The sequence below is a fragment of the Agelaius phoeniceus genome, chromosome 13, assembly GCF_051311805.1.
Source record: "Agelaius phoeniceus isolate bAgePho1 chromosome 13, bAgePho1.hap1, whole genome shotgun sequence".
NCBI classification, from domain to species: Eukaryota; Metazoa; Chordata; class Aves; order Passeriformes; family Icteridae; genus Agelaius; species Agelaius phoeniceus.
The window spans coordinates 3,504,566-3,525,868 of record NC_135277.1 but is presented as its reverse complement, the minus strand read 5'-3'; the positions used below and the strand labels follow the sequence as shown (position 1 = coordinate 3,525,868).

General features: G+C 41.8%; 1 protein-coding gene across 7 annotated transcripts in view; it reads left to right on the top strand.

Annotated features, from left to right (window-relative positions):
* The first annotated feature begins 553 nt into the window (after positions 1-553).
* The window catches only part of MEF2A (myocyte enhancer factor 2A), an 82,161-nt gene continuing 61,411 nt past the window's right edge, over positions 554-21,303 (top strand). For 2 of the 7 annotated variants that reach the window (XM_077185624.1, XM_077185626.1), the window contains exon 1: positions 556-913. The gene's annotated coding sequence lies outside the window, so the exon portion shown is untranslated. Of the gene's footprint in view, positions 914-21,303 lie in introns of all 7 variants that reach the window. The other 5 variants (XM_077185625.1, XM_054642518.2, XM_054642516.2 and 2 more) reach the window with 4 other exon arrangements.

Here is a 21,303-nt window from a genome sequence, read left to right as displayed (position 1 = left end):
TATTTATATATATACACATACACTGTATATATATATATGTGAATGTGCTGGGGAGGCGGTGGTGGTTTCAGGGGGTGACACACAGGGCCAGCTGAGCTGTTTATCCGCAGGGGCAGTGCCGTGCTGCAGGCTCAGGAGGGGTCACCGGCCCGATTCCCCGGAGCTGCTGTTATTGCCCCAAACCCTTGCTGGTATTGCCCCAAACCCTCGCTGTTATCGCCCCACAGCCGCGCTCCGGCCCCGCAGGCCTCGGGGTGGCGCAGGCGCCGCTCGGGGCGGGGCGGGCCGGGCCCGCTGCGTCACCGCCGGCCCACCCGGCCCCGCGCTCTGCGCATGCTCGCCCGCCGAGTTCGGCCAGGAGGGGCGTTCCCTTCCCAACGACCCTGCCCCCACTGGGCTCTGATTGGTTGTCGCTTCCCTCCCTCCCTTTCTGATTGAGCGCTTCCATGTCACTCAAGGCGTCCACGTTTCGCTACGCCCCGCCCACCAACTGCGCGCTGATTGGCGGACTATCCTGCACGGGCGGTGCAATTGGCTGTGCACGCCGTCACTCCGGGGCGGGTCGGCGGGCAGGAATGTAGGCCCGGCCGCTCCCCGGACCAACAAAGTAATCCGGCGATGCCTCGAGTGCGGAGCGCGGCCGTGTCCGTCCTACCGCTCGCCGCGGGAGCACCGCGCTCCTCCCCGCCATCCCCGGTCCGTTCCGCCCCTGCCCGGCGCCGTTGAGCGCCCTTGGCCCTGCCGGAGCTGCGCGGAGAAACGTGCGGAAGGACACCGAAGAAGAGTGTGACGAGCTGTAGTTCCGGCCGCGGTCGGGCCTTGTTTCCCAAAAATAGCGCGGCGCGGTATCCGTGCGCCGGTGTCAGTGTCTCCTGAGGAGCCGCGGCGGGAGCGGAGCGAGCGGGGAGCGGCGGTGAGCGAGGGGTCCCGGGGTCCCGGCTCCGCGCGGTCAGCGGGGCGCGTTCCCTCAGCCCGAGGCTCGGCCGGGGCCGGGGACAGCGGCCGAGGGGCCGGCGGGAAGGGAAGGGGGAAAAGAAGGAGGGTCCCCCCCCCCGGCGGCCCCATCCCGCTCTGAGGGAGCGGAGCGGGGGGAGCCGGCGGGGTCCCGGGGTGGGCGAGTTCCCGGGGCCTCCCCAGAACTTCCTGCGGGAGGGGATGGACATTTATGGGCCAGGCCGGCAGAGCTGCCCGGGGACCGGGCGGGAGGGAGCCAAGGAGGGTGGGGTACGCGGCCCTGGAGCGCCCGGGGTGCGGGGAAGGGACCCTTTGTGCTGGGTGTCGCTGGGGAAGGCGACATCGCAGCGAGCGGGGAAGCGACAGGAAAAGGCTCCCCGGGAGCCCGTCCGTGGAATGCGGGAGCGGCCGGGGGTCGGCCGGGGGAGCTGGGAAGGGTTCAGGAGTTGAGTGTGCGCCGCAGGAAGGTGTGCTGGGAATGGCAGGGGGACAGGCGCTCCTGGGCTGTGAACCGGAGGCTCTTCTGTCCAGAGGGAGAAGGCTGAAGGTACAGCGGGGTTGTGCTGCCAGCAGGATTTTGTGTTCGGCGGCAGAAGTCGTGAGGAAAAAGGACTGGACCGCTGCTGACTGGAAAGACTAATTTTTTTAAGTTTATGGAGCTGTCTTTTACAATAAATTTTTACCTGCTTTTGAGATGCTAAACGGTGAGGAGAGTGGAATTGCTCAGAAAACCTGACCATTGTGTCTTGTTTGACAGGTGATTAATTTCAGAGTTGAAAAATTGGAGTTGTGTAGGGGAAAAAAGAGATCATTTAAGAAGAGGGTTTTTAAAAATTCTTTAGTGTAAAGCCATTGTGTCCCATAGCCAACGACTAAAATTGTTATGAGCGGTGGGGGAAAGGGGTTTTGGGAAGTACAAAGGAGGAAGGAAAAGGAATAATTTGTTAACAGTAGTAAGGAAAATAAAGTGGTTTGGTATGGAATTGATAATGTAAATATATTTATTTTAAACCGTTTTCACAGTCTGGGAAATTTTTATCTAGCATGAAGAGGGCTATGAGCTTTCAACCTTTATTATGTGAACTGTCTCCTTACAATTGTTCCTTATGCAATTTTTTTTTTTTTTAAGAAGTAGCCAGCTATATTTTGTTAGATAATTCTGGTGTCTTCTTATTGGTATCTGGTATTTAAATACCTGTGCAAAAGATGTCAGGGCAACATTCCTGTCATCTATTCTGTCTGTATTTAAATTTATTTAAAATGCCTTTTACGTGTGAGAATGTAATATTTAGGTTTTTTCCCTCATATCTCACAGGTGATTTGCATTTGGGGGAGAAGTGTGAAGTTCCTCATTTAAACTATTTTTTTCCACTGAGGTGTTAGAATATGTGCAAAATGACATGTTATTCAATTACATAATTTAAAAGGATTATAATAAATTATAATAAAGGATATAATGTCGGTGCTTTTGTTCACTAAAGGGTATCATTATTAAATGATATTTTAAAATTCTATACTTGTTAAGCCAGCAAATCAAAAATAAGAGAATGGAACAAATTGTCAAGATATTAAGGGATTATGATGGTGCTGTGCAGCTGGAGATGAGCCTTTTTTGACTGAGGACATTCAGTTTGGAATTTCATAAGGAAAATAGCCCAGTGCCCTGGTCAGTTATTTTTCTCCTCCGTAATTCTTTCCCCCATCTGCACTTGGTGTGGCCCATGTGTAGTGGCAGAGGGGGATCCTCGGTAAATGGGAAGAGTCCCTCAGTGTCAGGGACAGGCTCTACCTCAGGACAGCTCTGGGGTGCATGGAACTCCTTCTCTCTGCCCCTGGAGCTGATCTGAGCCACTGTGAACATTGCAGCCTTTCTGGGGTTTATTTGTCAGCAGACATTTGCAGATGTTGGTGGAAATACATCAGCTTCTTTGCTGTTGGCTTGTCCTGCTCTGTTTTCTCAGTGTGTGTTTAAACCGATGTGGTCACTGCTCACCTATGAGTGAGTGGTGCCATGGAATGCTGTGCATATGTGCAGATCCCTGCATTTAGAGCCCTATAATATGAGTTTCTTTCTCTGTGAAACCACAGATGGAGAAGAAAGCGAACATTGAGTTTTATGAACTTAGAGGAATTGAGTCATGTTGGACTAGCACAATGAGGAGGACATGGCTGCATTCAAACTTGAAATAATTCTGGAGAACAAAACAGCTCATTATGGCAGAAGACTCATCTTATTTAGAAACCTTTGAGCTGAAGTGTGTGTGGTTCACCTTAAACTGGTTAATGCGGGCAGCAGAGATTTTATGGGTTTATTTTAGAATGTTGGCCACGTTTCTCAGATAACTTGTTGATGTCATTCTGTATATTCTGGGCCCAAGTGCTGCTTCAGAGAGCCTGGAGGCACCACTCTGCTCTGTGAACAATGCCGTGCTACCTTGCCTGCTCTCAGCCATGCCCTCCTAGCAAAACACAGCTGATTAATTCTCCAGAGTACTGAAAGAAGTGTAGTCTAATGCTGTGTAATGAGCCAATCTGTATTAGTTTGGCAACTTTTTTTCCTAAATAAGGAATATCTCGGATTAGTTATAACTGTGGTTTGTTATGCCTAGCTTGAGAGAGGTCTGTGGGGTTTAGTTGAATTTTTAAAAGTATGTGTTTTCTAAAAATTACCATTAGCACATTTTACTCGCCTCACCAAATTCTTAATTTTTTATTTTTAAAGGATTAAATATTCTGTGTAAACCTTGGGCTTTAGGCCTCCTCAGTCCTGACAGCAGCCTGGTAATGTGTGCAAAGCACTGGGATCTCTTTTCCTTCTCATTGCAATGAATCTTCCTTTGAATTAATTGGAACATCATGTGGCAATGTATGTGCTTCTTAATGCACAAATCCCTTTACATTTTCACATTTATCGTGTTGGAAAGACATTATTTCACATGTGTAATAACGTGTTCTTCAATGGCTCAAATGGAACAAAAGTCAGAGTCTCTGTCTGTGGTAATATGGGTGAATTTGGTGCTTTGTGTTCAGGTTTGATTCCTTCAGCTGTGGTGAAGTAGCCAGGGGAGATAAACACAGCATTCCCTTTTCCTTGTGTGCCGTCCTGTGCACTGCAGGGTGAGCAGTGATCACCCCAATGGATTTGTCACTGTTACTGAGGTGCCCCTGATGAGGGGAGAGTTCAACTCTTGCTCCTGCCACTGACGTGAATCAAGACTTTGAAGGTGTGTAATGGTATGAGGTTTTAATTTAGGTGTCTTAAATTCATACTCAGAATCCCCTTGGTTTAAGGTGCACTCAGATGTGAAATAACTAAAGGTAGCTGGTTTTCCCCTGGATGTTTGCAAGGTGGTTTGGGTATCTTAGGAGGTTTGGGAGATGACACAAGACATTCTTTCACTTCTCCCCCGAGTTAGCTTTGTTGACCTTCCAGTAAAGAACTTGAGGAATTTTTTTGGACAGCTGATCAAAATACATTTTAGGTCCTTGATGCAGTGTCCAGTGTAACAGAACACAACAGTATTACTGAGAGTTCAGCCCAGCCTGTGTAATATGACAGTTCCCCTCCCCCCTGCATGTGTTCTGAGGTACAGCACCAGCTAATAAATAATGAGCTCCTAGTCTGCAATAAGAGATTTTGCTTCCTTTATTTGAAAGTAAGCATCTGATCTAGATTTCTACCTCTGACCACTCCCCTCATCTGGTGCTTTCTTATTTTAACACTTGATCTTTCAAGTTACTGCTTAGGGACTTAAAAAGAAGAAATTTTTTTCCTCCATATTAAGCCATTGATTTTTTTTTTAATCAACGGTATTGTTTTGGCTTCTGTTTAGTTGTTCTGCAGCAGTGTTTCTAGATTTCTTTATATTTAATATATAACTTTCTTCAGAAACATAAACCCCTGTACTGTGTACTCTCATTTCCATTTGACACTAAAGAGGAATTAATATCATGCAAGACTCCTCTGTTCCTGAGATTTCACCCCTGCCTGTCCAAGATAATCACCTAGTTAGAATATTTTAAATTATATATAGTATATATATTATATATGTATTTTTTTCTTATATAGATATATAATATCTATATATTTTCTTTTCTCATTTTATTCTTATTGTGAGTCTACAGTGAAGAATTAGGAAGGAATTTTATTAGAATAAGGCAGGCTAAATTTTGTGACTAGTCTTTTTCCAAATTGTAGTGCAGGGGAATACAGAACCTTTTCTATGGGAGCACTTTGCTTTTTGTTCTGTGTGTTGTAGCAGTACAAGCCTCTCTGATCAGAATCAAAATACATCCCTCTTAATAAGAGTGTGATTAATTGAATTATTTTTCAGGGAATTAACTACTTTATATTCAAAATGTTAGTGATGCTTAATTAGGTAGGTCTCCCAGTTATATTTGCCTCTGTCCCTGAGAGCTTTTGAATTCTGGCAAAGTCCTTATGGGCCAACCTGGAAACTTGAAAATGTGTTCTGCATTGCTTTGTGATTTCACTAGCAGCTACTGAGAATTGTTGCATGCCTATTTGAAGTGTAGCAAGGTAAAAAGTCAGTGCTAGGAATTGGCAGCCAAGCAGAGTCGTGGAAAGGTGCTTGCTGTAGGTGTCTGTGTACCAGGCACTGATGACAAAGCATCTTTTCCTTTTTTTCTAATCAGGAGCAAATTGACTCAGAGAAAAATGTGTCATGGTCAGAGATCACCTAGGAGTGGGTGTGTAGAATGGATGGGTTTGTGCTCGTGATACTTTTATGATGATAATAGAGGTGAAGAAGGATTTTTTTCCCATTTATTTCAAATCTCTTTGAGTGTTTGTGTAACTCAGTTTCATTTGAAAACCAAATTGCTTCTGACACTGTAATTTAGGATTTCATGGACTGGACTGGTGTTATTTTTATTGTTTGAAGGCTCACCATAGCCCTGTGAGAATATGTAAAGCTGATGTGCCATCTGTACATGCAGTGACACTTGCAGGCTGTGGTCAGGACCAGAGCTGAGGTTTTATACCAATATACACAGACCTGATCTTTTAGTTTTCTGTGATCACCTGGTGTTTGGAAGGTCAAGGGGGTTAAATTATTAAACTTTTAGCTATATAATTGTGTAAGCATGTCTGTAAATGAGCTGTGCTATTACACATTTCTTTCTTGAAGGTTGTGGCATACAGAATTGAGAAACAGAATTCAGAGGAGATTGTTTTAGTGTTCTTTATGATATGGAAGAATTAGAAACAGTTGTAAGAGAAGAGAGTAAGCAAGAGGCTTAACCTTCAGGGACTCAGATACACACACATGTCCTAAAGGTGAGGGGTCATAAAGGGCACAACAGACTTGTCTTGGCAATGTCCATTAGAGAAACTTTTGGAAGGTGTCAGGATAATGGGACTTTACACCCTGTATCACACCAAATCTGCAATAATTGAGTCCAAGAGCTGAGAAAAAAAGTTGTAATATTTTCCCCCCTCAGATATCAAAGAAAGTGCCTGTTTTTAAGTGGTTATCTTTCTCCAGATGTTTTGAATTGTATTTAATAGACCATCATGTGGAAAACTTGTATGGTATAGCTCAGATACATTGTATGAGGTTATCAGCGTGAGGGACATCTTGTTTTTGGTATCGTTCTTTCACAAGCAACTGCCTCTTCCTGATATGAGTGCATGCATCCTGTTTTAAAAGCTGTGAGCTGACAAGAATGACTGCTAATAATTTGGTGTATAGAGCAGTTTAAAAGTGTTGCTTCTTCCAGGGTGAGCTTTCAAAGCAACGAGTCTTCTGAGAGTGTTTGAGAAAAGGGGATGTTCCATCATCATTGTTCTTTTATTATCTTATCAGGCACTGAGGGTAATAAACTGAAATTTTCAGACTTTATTTTTCCTTGAAGCTGTTGAAATGATTGTGTAATGGTATGAGGTTTTAATTAAGTCAGGTGTCTTAAATTTATATTCAGAATCCCCTTGGTTTTAGGGTAAAAGAGGGGAAGTCAGAGGTACAGCACAAGATAATTTGTTTCATTTGATGCCTACAAAAAAGGAAAAGCACTTTCTTCTACAGTTTTTGAGCCTGTAGGCTGTCAAATGATGTTTGTTAGTCTGAGTTTAATAATACACATATTTACTTGAAAAGTTGGCTTCAGGGATTTGAAGCTTTTGAGTGCAGAAGAATGATTTCCTCCAAGAGACTTTAATATCCTCCTGTGTTTCTTTTGAGTGTTGGGGTTTTTAATGTTTTGTCTTCTTGTTGTCCTCCTTATCTTTGTTCCTAGCATTCCAAATGGTGGCATCTTAAATTTTTGTCATTGAAATGTATGTGAAGATCTTTGCTTTGAGAGATGTTGGGCTATGAAAAAAGTGCCAGCAGTAAAAGTATTAATGGTTTCCATTAGGAAGCACTAAATTAGAACTCCACCTTCAGGGGAAGGAGACAGAATCGTGGATGGCTGAAGAGAGATGTGGTCAGTTGATGGAAGCAAGAATTTGTTGAATATTGGAGATATGGAATATGGGTGATTTGCAGAAGTTGTAATTATGAACAAAAATGCCCTGAAAATTCCCGAGGAGCATGTGGAACATGGAATGGCTGTGGATGTCATAGAATAATAATGAATTTTAAATAGGTGCTTGTTGTTTCCTTTGTCACAAATAGGAAAACTGCTAACCTGAATAGCTGTTTAAGAAAGAAAGGAAAAATTATCAATTGGAACAACTGAAATTTAAAAACTATTTTATCGAATCTGTATTACAAAATCATGTAGAAAGCACTTGTTCTGAGTGAAGCACAGAGAAATCTAAGATGACTCTCCAGGCTTTGTATTGGGTTTAATATGAGATGAAATTTGAGGAGGGTAGAAACAACAAGAATTATCTTAATTGATAAATGATTTTTTTCCCTACAAAAGGGAAAAAGCTAATGGTCAATGTTTCTATTTACCACTACTAACTCAGTTTCTTCAAGAAACTAGTGAAATGTGGTGTTGAAACGATTGGAAATTCTGGATTTTAAAACGGAATATTCCTCAATATTGGAGTCATTTAGGTGCCGTATGCAAAATAGGAGGAAAGTACCTTAGGAGACGGATGGTTTGTTCAGGAGGTGGAACAGGATAATGGGAGAGTTGCAGATTTCAGCTGCTGCTCCTGTCGTGGCATTCTGATGCTCCCGGTGACTCCTGGCTGAATGTTTGCCTAGGCTTTCCTCCAGAGGTTTGGGTTCCCGGTGGGATGGATGTAACCCGATATCCGCAGTGGTCCCCAAGCTGCTTCCAGCGAATGTTCCTGCAGATGCCCCGGCCCGTCCTCGCTGCGAGGGGGCTCTGCTCCGGCGCTTTGCAGACCCTTGTGCCTCTCTTTGTGGTTTTCCCCTTGGGTTTTTGCCGAGGAGTTGGACTCCTGGCCTGCCGAGTTGAGCCGAGTGGTGACATCCTTGTTTTTACACTCCTCTCCTGAGGATGCCCTGAACTAGTCCGTGCACCCCGTTATTGTCACACACGTATTTACAACGAGTCGTGTGTTAGCACATGGCGCTTATGTAAAACTTGCACCAGATTCCAGGAGGAAGTGACAGAGTCATTCCCTTGAGAGGGGATCGGAAGGTTCCTACAAAGAGACTCAAGCAAAAGCTGCTTTTTCTTCCAAGCTGAGGGGAGGACTTGCCCCGAGGGCGGAGGTTGTGACCGAGCCCCGATCCCCGTTGGAGCCCCCGCAGCTCCCTCTGGTGATCCCGGCGTGCCCGTGCAGCCCCGGGGGCTCGGCCGAGCCGCGAGGATCGAAGCCATCATCAGCTCCTGCACCGGCACCGAGGAAACGCTTCAGAGCAAGCCGGGGCCGCAGCCAACCTGGCCTTACTCTTGGGTGCCATTGGGTTTTGCTGCCTTTTTGTTTTATTCTTTTCACCATCTAGTTTTTGTCTCGGGGGAAATGGAAGTCATTAAAGGATCTGTAGACTGTCCTGTTAACACTGGCTCTAGGCAAGTGTAACCAGTGTGATTGCCTGAGATAAAAGGATTCCAGATCTATGGCTGGGTTGCTGAGGAGCAAGCCAAGCATGGTATGGGGAAGAGGGAAGAACAAAGACAGTGTGTATATGAAAATTTTTATTTTGTATTCTGTAGCCCATTTCATTTATATTATTAAAATATGGAGAAATGGTGGAAGTAAATTTAAAAATAGTCCAGACTGTAATAGTAAAGAAGTGATTTTGTAAATAATAAAACCTGGAGAATTTCCATTTCCCTTATTTTTTAACTCCTCTGTTGATCTTTTAGAGTACCCCCTCTTTTCAGTGTGTTTCTCTTCATTTCTCCACGTATCTTAAATGTGTGCCAGCTGTGGCCAGGCTGAGCACAAGGGGCTGCTGACTGCCCAAGCATCCCCCAGGACCTGCTGCCTCTGGTCACTGCAGTGCTCTGCCCAGGGCTTCTCTGCTAATGCCAGGTCAAAAATCCTGCAGCACTTTTGGGAAATCTCAAAAATAATCGATGCATTTGCTATAGTACTTGGCTGAAACTGACCAATATAATCAGAAGCCATTAATGAGGGAGAATAGACTATGGTCAAGTAAACCTCATTTTATTAAAAAAGTAAGTTTTAAAGCTGTGGAAATAGTTCTGTCTTCAGGATTTTAATGCTATCATTGATGATGCTCTAGTCTAATATCAGCAAACTCTTCTTTTAAGTGTTTTTATTTAATTTTATATAAATAAAACTTAAAGTTAGGGTGATTTAAAACTGCATTCAGTTTCTTAATTTGCTTTGGTTTTAAAGTATTTGATGTTAGGCTGGAATTCATGCGTTCAGCAAAATATATCTTCATTTTGACGAGGCCTGCTTGTAAGTGTATGGAAAGATAGTTGGAATTTCTTCCTTGTATCTTTCTATCTTCTTAAGATATATTAATAACTTTATCTAAAGCCCCCACCTCACCTCCTCCCCCATGTGATGCTCATATCTGTGCTTTATGTAGGACTTTCTGGATCCAAATTTTTTACAACTTTTTTTAAGGGCTGAATTGTTCTGTATTAAAACCCATCACAATATTGCTGGGCACTGGCTGAGTCGGTCTCAGAAGAAGTTTTTACCTGCTTTTGAGTCATTTAGTCCTTGAATGAAATGTTAATGAGAAGAAGATCTGATAAACTTCTTGAAATCTTTCTGTGCAGCAAAATCCCGATTGAGGATTTTCGTTCAGATCTGTTTAAGGCACCTAAGTTGGTTTCTGCAGCTGTCTTGCATGCATGTAGATAATGCCTACAAGAAAACCACAAAGGTCTTGGTGTGTTGTTTTTCTAAGGCTTGAATGACTAATTTTCTGAATGTGTAAGGAGCAGCAGCCTTTTGTGTGAAGTTCCTCTTGTGCTTGTTAGGACTGTAGAAGCAGGAGAAAGTAAACCTAAAATTCAGAGTTGCAATCTGACAAGGAATCCTCCGGGCTTATCTGCAAGAGCTGAGATCACAATTCTTGCTTCTGTCTAACCTGTGCTTCTCTGCTTTTAATTCTTCGTGGTCTCCTCTGCTTAGTCTTAGTGGCTTATAAGATTTTTCAGTGGCATAATTAGCTTATCTTAAAATAGTCTGATCTGGTGGCAGTATTGGGACAATGACGGGACAGCCAGCCCAGCCCCAGTCACACGCTGTCAACCACAGAGATGTGTCAGTGCTTGGGCCACTCAGCAGGAAGGGAGGAGTAGGTGAAAATCTTCAGAAGATAGAAGTGGACCTTGAACAGGAATGATTCAGCTCACCTGTGCTAGGATTTACACGTTTTCCTTCAGGAATTTGGCAACAGCCTGATAAAGTAACTAGAAAGCAGCTTCTCCTTGGTTTCAACCAACATAAAAATAAAATGGAAACAACAAAAAAAAAAAAGTTCCAGTTCAGTTCCTTTTCTTGGGTTCTTTGTTATATTTGTAGCTTTGGTGTCTGGCTCTGTTCATCAGCCCTCACACTTCAGAGAGAATCATTTTACCTCAGAGCCTCATCTTACCTCACATGCCTTGGTTCAAGCTTACCAGCGTTTCAGGTCTGAGACCTTTAAAGTTTGAAGTGTCCGACCATTAACATTTACACTTCCTTGAGACTGTATCTCTGGGTTTCATACTTTCTATAACTGTCTTGTCTTCATTTCCATCTCTCTAGACAAATACAAATTCAGACAAGAGCACAATTGCTTGTGTGATGAAGATTGTTGTAGGTACACCAGTTCTGAGGGGTAAACTCCACATTTAAAATGCCTTTCTTGGAAAGGCTGCTGCTGCAGTTGCTATTGTGGTTGCTACAATCTTGAACAAGGGATTAGAATACTTTTTGTTTCTTGTTACTATGCAGGGAAAGGAACTTGATCTACAGTACATTCAGGATGTTGCTTCTGATGTGATTTGTTCTGTGTTTTCTGAGACCTGTCCCTTTCTTTGGATTTCAGTAGAAGAGCACTTTATCTGAAATTCATAAATTCCCTAAATTTATGTGCCATTACCTGCTTTTTTGTTGATTAAAAATGGATTTCAGCATTTCACAGCTCACTATTTATTGAAATAATGGCTCATGCTAGGGCACTCCAGTACTGGCTAGTCTTGACATCAAGGAGAAAATTTAGTTCTGTTATTTCAATGTTTATATATAAAATGCTTTATAGGGAAGGTTTGTTCTCTTTGGCTTGATACCTATTCATTCTGGAGTCTGATGAAACTTCTGTCAAACCCTGAAAACAATCTACTAAGAGATGCTTTTGTTACATTTGAGTTTGCAGACCTTCATTGAAAAACTAATTTGGACTCTGTAAGCCATAGTTAAAAACAAATTCTTCTGGTAATATTTGAGTTCTGCTTTCAGGTGGATTTGATGTACTGCCTCCATGCAGGAACTGAGAAAAGGAGTTTTAACTATACATTAATCTTGCATATGCTGCAATGTTCCTTGAGCTTTTCCTGTAAGTGGCTGTAGCCAGGCAAGACCTCTGTGTAGCTTAATGGTTAACTCTGGTTTTATTTTGTTGCAATTGCTGGTGCCCTTATGCATGCAGGTGGAGTTGCACTGTAATTGAGTCTGGGAGGGGGAACTTGCTTCTCTTCCTGTTTAAGCTGTGGATCCCAAAAGCTTGGTCTAGGCATGATTTTAGTCTGGTGTAGTTTGTTATTAAAAAATTAGTAACAAATACTTTACAAGGTCCACGTATTCCAGTGAAACTTCCTAGACTACTTTAGATAAAGTCAGCTTCCAGTGGGATTTGGGACATTTCTTGTAACGCTTGGTTCTTTGTGTTATGTGTATGGAGTTGGGTTTTTTCCCTTTTCTTTTTTCCCCTGGTTTCTCCCACATTCATTAACTGTGCTTACAATGAGTTTTCAGTGAATTAGTGTCAATGTTCCAGTGAAATCCTTGGCTGTACTGATGATGTAAGTGGTGGAGATCTTATTCTGGAATTCTTTCTACTGTCTCCTTGTGTCTGTTAGACCTATTTAGATGAAAATGCTGTAGGCCAGTGGCATTGCCTGTGTGCTTGTTCCCTGCTATAATGTTAATGTTTATGTCTTAGAGGTATTAGTAGAGAGGTTATTTAGGAGGGGAAGTCTAGCACAGAAAAGCTTCCTGTGGATGACTTGCAGTAGTGGTGAATTCTGACAGGGTTCCCATGGTAGTGAATGTGTTTTCTTTAATACACATTACTCAGATCTTGCTATTGTCTTCTTTATAATGCAGCGTGGTGCCTGTATTATTGTCAATACACAAGTTGCCTTAGCAAAACCTTTTGAAGCGCTGTAAAAAAGTACGTGAAACCATGTTTGGCAAAAAATGCTGAAGGGTTTTAATGGTTCCTGAGTGTGTAGGGAACAGTCTTTTTTCCCCTTTTGGCAATCACACGAACTTTTGAATCCAAGTCTTTGTCTCCTTCTCCTCTGCTGTATTCACATACAAAATTAAATTATTTAACTTTCATTTTAGCAATAGGAGACAATTTGAGCATAATTAAAGCAATGTATCTGTCTAAATGACTGATACCTAATTGGATTAGCATTGTTTAGAGAGCATGTGTGCAGTCATTCTTTGTGAATCTGTACATTTCTCTTTTAGATCTACAGTAAATATTGAAGTCTCACTGTTCAATCTAATGAACGAAGCTTTAGATCTGCACTTTGATTGCCACTCTCAGGTTCCAGTGGGTTGAGATTCTGTTCTGCAATTTCTGGTGTCAGCCTTCTTACTGCCTGGGGTTCATACTCTGCCTGTGGGGAGATGGACTCAATCTGGAGCTGCTCAGAGTCATTTGGATAATGAGGAATAATAATATCCATACCATTTAAAGAAAAGTTAAAGTGTTTGAGTTCTAGTGCTCTTTTGCTAGTCTCAAGCAGTTTATGTATGAAGTCTAAACTAGAAGATCCTTCACCCACATCTGAGGTCTGTGTATCCTATTAACAGGCCTTGCCTATTTTTCCTGTACAGTACCTTCCTGGATTTATATTAATAACACTCTCTTTTGGAAGACTTGGCAGGGCACTGTACTGAAGGGGAATACAATAGGAAAAATATTACTCATTAGATCTGTCTTCTGGATTAGTCCAAATTTGGGGAAGTAGTCTGTCTGATCCCCTCTCAGATCACCAGTAAAGCTCTGTTTTGATAAATGTAGCTGGGTAAATGTATACAGGACACCTTTAAACTCCTTTAATGTACCTGTGCCAGTCAGTGGCATGTTAGGATAGCACACAGAAAGCATTTAGTTCATTATCCCTACTGCTTGAAAATCCATCATTTCACAAAATGCTCGTTAGTTGTAGCACCTAAATGGGGCAAACCTGTTTCTTAATGAAGAACATGTTTCCAGTGTCATATTTGTCATCATTAAGGCTTTGGGAAACTGGGTTAATATGTTCAGTTGTGATTATGCACTAGCAAGATGTGCATGGCAGTGCACCTGCTTTTTGAGGTGGATGCATTTTCTCACGTGGTCTCGTGTGGTTTGTAGCTGTGAATTCCTGTCTCAGCTCTTCTTTACATCTTGAGCGGAACAGTGCTGAAATTATTTGATGTGTTCCAGTAAAGCAAATGACAGCACCCACCAACTTTTACTCTTTTTCCATTTGTTTCTTTATTAGATGTGCTTTGGTCATTTTTTGTGTGTTATGAGAACATAATAATGTTTTTTGGTGTAGCAAGTGTTTCTTCATGGAATGCCTTCAAAAGTAGATTAATGTGGCAAATTTAAGTCAGTCATCCTTTTAAAAACTGAAATCTTGTTTATGTATTTAATTTAGGTGATTAAACTACAATGAAGCTTGTGGCTTTCAATAAAACTTGCAGTTCCAGAACTTGTCTGTGGTCTAGATTGATGTCTCTGTTCTAAGAAAGATTTGGCTCAGATGGCCTTTAACAAATTGGGAAAATCAGGGGATGTAATAATTTCATTTAATTTTGGTGTTTATGTGTGACAGAGGCTTCTGAAGTGCAGCATACGGGTCTTGGGGTGTGGCAATGGTTGGATGATGATGGTGGCAGTTTTCTACCTGTTGTAATTTGACCTGACCAAATGGATGCCTGACTCTGAGAGCTTTAACTGAGGGCTGTATTCTGCCAAGTACTACTTCCATCAGCTCTTGCTATTTATAAATATATAAGACAAAAAAAGAGAAATAATTTTCTGGTGCAAGTGCTGTGTTTTTGCATTTGTTTTCAGTTCTCTAGTTGATACCTGTAGGTTAAATTAAAAGTGCAAATTGTGACCTGGAAGACCTCAGTGCCTGAAACTTGCCTGCTAATCCATTAGATGAGCAGCACGTTACTTCATTGGCAGATCTTGCCTTGTTATGAGTATTTTTTTTGCCGTTGAGAAAATTGAAGTTTGGTGCCTGCCTTTGCAGTAGTGGATTCCTTGCTGGCTGTGTGCAGATGCCTCAGTCTGCATCTCCCTGCCTGGGTGCAGCTGAGCAATGCCGAGCTCTGTCCTGTGTCAGTGTGACAGGGCAGGAGTACAGGAGCTGTGGGGTGATGTGTGACTTGGCTAAAAGCAAGGGCTGGGAGCAGCTGAAGCCGTGTTGCCTGTGATTTTTGGTGTGATGATCTGGAAGAGTGAATATGTTGGATTTCAGCTGTTTATTCTCTATATTTTTTTTTAGATAGTTGCAAGTAAACAAGAAGTATTTCCACCACACCCCCTTCTGTTTTCTGTGCTATTTTTTTGAGCTTTCTTTCATTTCACTTCCTGGTGAGTAGATGGCAAGTTCTCTGGCACATTTACCTGTTAAAGTGCTAGTGTATTTTCTCCTGAGAAAGCAAATATCGTGGGTTCTACTCTTGGCAAGTATATCTTCTTTTACTTAGTATCCTCCATTTCTGGTATGGCTTTTAGTGTTTCTATGAATACAATTCTACATCTGTCAGCTGGGTATGTTACATTAACAGATTTTTATTTCTTCTTTTCACCTGGGGTCTTGAAAAGCAGATGCTCCAAAACTGATTAGGTACCAATACTTTTAGAGAAATAAAACAATTATTATCTGATCTGAAAGTCAGAGCATCTGCATAGTTTTACTTTATTCAAACTCTACTTTGGTTGATAATCATATTGGATAGGTTTTGATTTCTGCCTGTTGTTGATGGTTTTTCTTTGCTTCTCAAGTAAGAGTAACCTGTAGCACTTCACAGCTGCAGATAATTTAATTCCAAGTCCTTCACCAAGGTCAGTGGGATTTTTTTGTGCTTTGTATAATATTGAGCATTTATTTTTCTTAGTCAAAACTTGTTGCATATGATATGTAAGATTGTAAGGCACCTTAATATTATTTGCTTACAGAAGAAACACTGTTTATTTAGTTTTTACTGTATTGATAAAACTTGGAAGTTGCTTTTTAATTGTGCAGTCAGAAACATGTTCTTTATAAAGATGAAAAATATGTTTTCTGTAGACAAGTTGTATTTGTAGATTCCAGTTCCTAGTTTTGTCTTTGTATGGAACCAGCAGACTGGTTCACTTATTTCATGACTTTTCTGTGGGGTTTCTTTATCAGTGCAGCTCTTGGTTTTAGTTCTGTGTGTTCTTTTTGTGAAAGGAATCCAGTGTATGTGTGTGTTATTGAATACTCCTGGTGTGCTGGGACTTGTGTTGTGCTGTTCTTCAATGCTGGAGCTGGAGCTTTGCTAATAGCAGGTCACAATGTTTGCACCTCTTAAGTCATCAATGTGGAAAAAATACCAAATAAGATGTAATGAAAAAATGGGTTCAGCTCTAATGCAGATAGGAAAGGGATGGCTTAAATATTCGAGCAGTAGCAAGTCAAATGCCAGGTTTGGGATGCGATAATTCAGCCAGGCTCCCGTTTGTGACAGCTCTGCAGAGGTGAAGGATGCTTCTTGAGGAGGATTTTTTTCTTTGCTCTTCGCAGCGACAGCTTCTGTGCTCCCCTGGGTCGGGGGGCGGGGAGCTCTTCCCAGCAGCTGCACAGAAACCTGGAAGTGCAGGGATGGCCCAGATTCGATGCTGGAGCTTCAGGCAGAGTTGGGCTGTGTGTTAGCACTTGGTCCATGTGACGCTGTTTGACCGGATAAAGGCTCTCAATCATGTGCTGATGTGTGACACTACATGAATACATTTTCTCTGTGTACCTGATAGAAGTGTTTCTCCTGCTAAAAAATAAGTGCCTGCTATATTAGAAATGATTTTGTGCCTCCAACATGGTCCCTTCGAGCAGAAATTCTCATGTCAAAACGAAACCCGGTCAACGTATCAGGACCATGCTGCAGACATTTTACAGTTTGGTGCTTAACCTTTGGGTGACTAAAATTAAAAGTGTTATAATAATTTCCTCCTGTAAAAATGTGGTATTCTGTATCTTTGTGACAGTGTATTATTTGATAAATGCTGGTGTGCTCTGCAGAGTAATTAAGGGAGGACTCTGAATAATGAGCTAGTTTAAAGTATCATCTGCTCAAAATCCAGGCGTACCTCTACCTTTGCCTCTCCCTGTTCTCTTGGTATGCCCATAGCAGATCTCTATTGGGGGTAAGCTGGTGCCTGCTGGTGCCTGGTAGTTCTGTCTGGTTTCCAGCTGTCCCCACCAATGGAAGGGGAAGATGAAGTATGAACCATCTCATGAAATTTCTGTTTAAGAGGAGCAGTGTCAGGATGTGCTTCGAGGTTGCAGCGAACATGCAATTGCAGCTAAAGTAGGTCTGTGAGAACTTTCACCTACCCCCTGTGGATATGGTTGCACTAGAGAAGCAACAGTCCAGGATTTTTCTGTGGGCTAGCTGCCTAAATATTTACCAAAGGTCTGTGTGATTCCCTCTGCCTCCAACGTCAGCTGAAGCTTGTTGTGATTACACCCTTACTGATAAGTGTTGGAGTTAGGCTTTCCTCTGTGCTTAGGAAAAGAAGAGGATTAATGCATATTCCTCCAGCAGAATACAGATAACCTCCCTTGACCCTGGTGATCAAGCCTGTTCCCCTTTTATCTTTGCATTCTCCAAGGCACCAATCGGAAGCCATGGAATACCTGATCCTGTGTTGATCTAGAGGCTGCTTTTAGAAGAGTTTGCCTTCCTTACCCCATTATGCTGGCATTCTCTGCAGTGGTGTCCCTTTGTAGTATGACATATTAAAGCATTGTAACAGAGGATGATGAAATATTTTTAGGGTGTGCTCCATTAATTTTGACAACTCAGATTTGTTTGTGCTTTTTTTACGCCAGTGTGTGTATTTCTAGACATGTCAATATATATGTACGGCCAATATGTGGGATTTTTTAATATATCACTGTCTTTTATGGAGAACATCTGCTCTGAAATTGGTACAACAATATGCAATGATGCTTATTTAAAATGTGTTCTAGTAGTTACTGTGTATCCAGGCAGTTTAATAAAGCAGTAAAAGATTTCAAATGTAGTTGAGTCGCCTACCCAGTTAATGATACTTAGTGTTTGGAGTTTCATCAATCTGAACATGTCACATATTATAGACTATAATTGTGTGACCTTTGCCTTAAATTTTCATAGCAAAAGACTATGACAAAGCCATTAGCTTTGGAGTCTTGAATCTGAAAAATTCATAATATAGATAACATAAATGCAAGGCTTGCGTGTGTGTGTTAAAATAGTAAATGGGTTAAAGTAGCACAGGCATACTTTGTACTGTGTTGGCATAGTTTTCCCCTTCAGATGGTAGTTTGGAATGTGAAGCCTCTTCCTATATGTGCTGGAGCAGAGCTAAAGTCTAATGTCACTTACAGGAGAAATTTAATACAAGCAGCTTGTGCAGAACTGACCTGCTGCCATGGTAGCATGTAATATATTTAGCATGCATGTGTCTAGTAACCATGTGATCTTATACAAGTGAATAAAACAGAGAAGCTCTCAAAAGTTAACATTTCTCTGAATGTTTTCAGAGTTCTGTTCATTAAATAAAATGTTATCAAACTATTTAAAGAGACTCAGTTTATTACTGGGATGTAACCAACTCAGAATTTGGAATGCTGCAGCAACGTCTCTGCATATCAGTGTGAGAGAGATAGAATTCCAAAATAATTAGATTTTTTTTAATCCACCATATGTTTTATTTGGGTTTTTTGGCTGTTACAGTTCAGTTTTCTGCTGCCATGATGACCAAAGATTAAATTTTAAATGAAATCTGAAAATAGCAATCTGATCCTCAGGTACTTAATCTTTAAGAAAACCCACAACTGTAAATTTTGGCAGTGCTGTGATATTGTCAGACTGTCTTGGTATCATCTGTGCTTAAAAGCTGAAGTGTCACTTACGTGCCTTCTGCAGATTTACCAGGACACCATTTGGGAGATGATAAGCAGGGAAGAGTGGCACACATAAGTCCTCTATCAAGACAACATTAAAAAGTGGATAATCTCTTTAATGGAATATAATCTTGCTTATGCAAAATCCTAATAAAATTTAGTATTTTCCCTGCTGATTTATTGCAGAAAGCGTGATGTTGATGTTGGTTTACAGTTTAGGGGTTTTTGATGTCTGGTGCTGAGCAGAGAGTGAGGTGATTTGCTCATCATCCCGTGTTGTGTTGCACAATCCCATTTTCCCTGTGGTTCTTGCACAGCAGCTGTGGGCCCAGGTGAGTAGAAATGTCCTGGGCTGGATCCAAGCAGCAGAGTGGAGCTTTAATACTCCATGTACACAACACATTGCTCAAGGATTTCCTCAGTCTCGGCCTTGCACGATCGTGTTCCTTAGCTGGAAGATTCAGGTGGGTTCTGAATGCTTTGGGAGCTCCTTCCCTTCCCAGGCCAGGTGGCCCCACGTGCTGCCAGTGAGGCTTGTCTGAAAGTGAGGGGTGAAGGGTTCCACCTTCCCCAGCTGGGATTTTAACATGCCTCTTCCAGCTATCAGCTTTTTCCATCTCTTCCTGTTGAGAAGTCTGTGTAGGCACTTTCTTCTGAATAATTGGTTGTTGGGTTTTGGGTTTTTATTGTATTCTAGATGCACTGTCATTATGGATCAGTGAACTCCTTCAAAGATTGAAGATACTTTCTATGGATTTCTGTAGTTTTGGTAGATACTGCATTTGCAGAAGAATTGCAAGGCAGCACAGTAGATTTTGTGTGCTTTAAGGATGCACATAATAAAGTAGCATTAAAATGTTTTAAGCATGGTAGAGAATTAAAATTTATTCCATAAAGCATCCATTATGTACCTTAGCAAACGCCTGTTTCTAGCCCTGGAGGGTGTAGTTGTGTTGGAAGCTATGGTTGGTGCTCCCAAATTGATGCCATATGAAAACAACAAGGTCCCTTTAGAGTTCCCTTTTTTTTTTCCATAGCAACCTGGATCTGAGACACTGCAGAGCCATCAGTGCAAACTCAGACCTCTAGCAAAAGCTGCAGCATCTTTCTAGTGGGTTAGTCAGTGTTATTGACAAATATTTCTTTGGTTTCATTATATTCTTTTCCTTTCCTCATGGATGTTCTAAATAATTTTTTTACAAGAACTGAGTCTTGTGCTTAATTGATTTAATTTTCAGAAGGCCAACGAATACCATGTGCATCCTTGAAAGACCTTCCCTTAAGGTGAAATCCTCGAAAGTGAATGAAAATCAGTTTCTTCTTAATGCCTGTTTGAATCTACTAAATTGAAAACGCCAGGTCTGTGTCTTTGTTCTGTGCTATGTGGCATCAAATTAGATAAAATGTCACAAACTTATTGTTAACTCTTTCTGCTGCTGTCCTCTGTCACACTTCTGCTTTTGAGAGCCTGCTCTTCCCTTTACTGCCTTTCTTCCAGCTGTGCATGGTGAGCATTTTCCCTGAAGGAACTGGACTAATTGAAAAAAGAACAAAGCACTGAGACCTAAGAGCATCACTCCTCTGTATGGGAATTTTAAGGGGATACTACCATCCTCTTCAGGAATATTGTGGCTTCTGTTCTACCTAGGCAGGGGCACCTGTTTGACTGAAAGGAGATTTTTGAATCAGAGGATTCACTAAATGCACTAAATAATTCTTCCTTTCCATGCCCAAGCTGACATCTTGCAGCTAATGCAGATGGAACGATTTGGCAGCAGTAGGGTGTGAGAGCAGAACTCTTGGTTTACTCTGTTTAAACCAAAGCTCAGTGCTGCTTTAAATGCTGTTATTCCTGTGGATGGATCTGGTTCATACATGCAGATCTCTTCCTGAACTGGGCAGTGATGGTGGCCTTAAGATTTTATGTGGTGCTGTTTCTGTTGTGGAATACTAAAGGGTTTGTGTTATTTTGGGTAAGTGAAGCTTACAAAGGAGAGTGCCTGCCACCTCTAAAGGCTTGCTGAGGTTGTTAATCAGATATTACCATCAAAATGAAGTACATTCAGTGGTAGACAAAGAGGAAGGAAACCTACCAGAAGCTAGAAGGAAGAATCTCCAGAAGTGTTGGTTGATGTAACATGTTAAGAGTGGTGTCTGCTAGAAGTACAGGGTAAGCTTGTTTTGATTCCTATCTTCCTTTGAAAGTAGGCAAATGTTTATAGTGTGGAGAATGTCTCCACCCCTCCCTCCGTGGAGCTGTGTGCTGGAGAAAATGATGACACTGGATGTTGGTGAATTCTTACAAATCTAAACATAGCCCATAATCATAGGTGTGTCTGTGCAGGGATACAAGTGTATGAGCTCCAGATGAAATCATTAGATCAGGTTTTGAGAATTAGGTCCAACTCAGTGCTCACCCTTCTGGGTTATACTTAGAAGTCTTTGTTTCAAATCTCAGTTTAAAAATCTGTTAACTTGGCAGCAGGATGGAGTCTGCTAAAAAACCAACTAGCGATCTGTAATTTGTCTGAATGCAGGGAGTGAATTGCTGGAAAGGTCCCTTTCTCCCAGTGGGAAGACAGAATTTTGTAGTCACAGTGTTTTGTTTTCAATTTTCTTTAA